The sequence below is a fragment of the Coregonus clupeaformis genome, unplaced genomic scaffold, assembly GCF_020615455.1.
Source record: "Coregonus clupeaformis isolate EN_2021a unplaced genomic scaffold, ASM2061545v1 scaf2155, whole genome shotgun sequence".
NCBI lineage: Eukaryota > Metazoa > Chordata > Actinopteri > Salmoniformes > Salmonidae > Coregonus > Coregonus clupeaformis.
Window position 1 is genome coordinate 80,590 of NW_025535609.1, and position 1,817 is coordinate 82,406.

The 1,817-nt window shown below is 40.5% G+C and overlaps 1 long non-coding RNA gene across 2 annotated transcripts; it reads right to left on the reverse strand.

Annotated features, from left to right (window-relative positions):
• Positions 1-939: 939 nt before the first annotated feature.
• On the reverse strand, positions 940-1,610 carry LOC123488319. Of its 2 annotated transcripts, none has more exons than XR_006660019.1 (2): positions 1,525-1,610; positions 940-1,130 (listed from the first exon to the last, which is right to left on the reverse strand). It is a non-coding gene; the product is annotated as an uncharacterized LOC123488319 (long non-coding RNA). The 2 variants fall into 2 exon arrangements; XR_006660018.1 differs by having other exon boundaries at positions 940-1,127; positions 1,525-1,586.
• Between the last annotated feature and the right edge of the window lie 207 nt (positions 1,611-1,817).

The window sequence follows — 1,817 nt, forward strand, 5'->3', positions numbered from 1 at the left end:
ACTAGAGAGAATAGAAGTACGGGAAAAACACGATGGTAGGCTTGACGTAACAAGACAAACTGGCAACAGACAAACAGAAAACACAGGTAGAAATGCACTGGGGATACTGGGGAAAATGGGCTACACCTGGAGGGGGATGGAGACAAGCACAAGACAGGTGAAACAGATCAGGGTGTGTTGTGGAAAATAACCACTATACTTTATTACAAATAAGGTCTTACAGAGTTTTTGTTGCATCAAGAAATTACTTTATTAAAGTTTTCAACAAAGCCGATACCAGTCTGCAGAGGGGCACACATCCTTAAGGTCTCCCTCCATCTTATATAGTCCTCTTCAGTTTTCCCGCTCTTTTATTCCTCCGCCCACTTCCTTTGTCCCTGAGGACGGCTGAACTATTACTCCAACCAATCACCCGCTCCCCTGTCTTGCACACACACTCATGTTTAGTTTAAACATGACAAGGCCCTAAATTACACAAACCTCACCCCCTCATGCTGTAATCAATCAAGAAGATACCAAGGAGACAAAGGTCTAGCCCAAACTCTATTCAACCCTGGTGCTGCTCCCTTCACTGTGTTTGAAGAGAGAGACAAAAACAAACGGCCAAATTCAGTTAGCCACAAAGAATGTTAACTATATGTTCATGATTAACTAAATTTTATCTGATAATCCATTAAAAATACACATCAGGTGTGACAAATGTCCATTGTGCAATATAGACAGTATAGTACATTTTATTATCGCAGTATAGTATGTATTATACATAGTAGCTACTATACTATACTATCTATACTTTTGATCATGATTAGTTACAGGCATAGGACAATTAAATAGGTGTTAGAAATAAGATGATGATGTAAAAAACAAGTGACAAGGGTAAAAGGTGGATGGAAAATAACTAATAACATATATGTGGTAACAATGAAAACAAACACAGCAGACTGTCTTCAGTAGTTTATGGACACAAAAGGATAGAGGGGTCTTTCTGGCGTGGGTTAAGAGGTATGACAGAAGCATATTGGAGGCAGATAGATGTTGTGACACAGGAGAGGGGAGTGGGCTGTCCTTCCAGGATAAGGACTCCACCAAGGTCACTCAGTCAGTCACTGCTGTGCTGCTGCTGCCCTCTGCTGGAGAGAACGTGTAACATTCAGTCACAATCACTGTGGTGACATTTCCAATAGATAGAGATCTAGAATCAGCTTCCCCTCCCCCAATCCTAACCTTAACCTTTAGTGGGATTTAAAAAAAAATCTGACCGAAGATCAGCATCTAGGGGCAACTTCACCCTAAACCCAGGCACACTCCACACTGTAATGTTATGGATACACACTGAAAACAATGTGGTTAGCTGGTCACAACGTGATTATACAGTTTTTCATGCAGCAAAACTAAAAAGACTAAGAAAGATTTGTGTGATTAAAGAGTGACGTTTACAACACATAGCAATGTGGTGTTGTCTGTATCTTTGTTGAGAAATCAGCATCATCTGGTACAACAGACAGAGGAGACACCAACACTGACCTGTGTGGTCACCTGTAGAGCTAGTGAGCTGTAGACCACATTATCATCTGGTTCTGCTGCCTACAGAGGAGGAACAGGTAGAGAGGTGAACAGGGACAGTTCTGTTATAATGGAGAGTACAGTTTAAAACACAGTTCTCTGTGAAAGACAGTTGTAATTGTGATATGTGACATAAAGGTGATATATTAGGACTATAGGTATAATGGTGACATAACCATGACTATATTAACACTAAGGAAACAATCACCTACTGTTGTTTCTGATAACATTATACTAGCTGTGGCTAATCAACA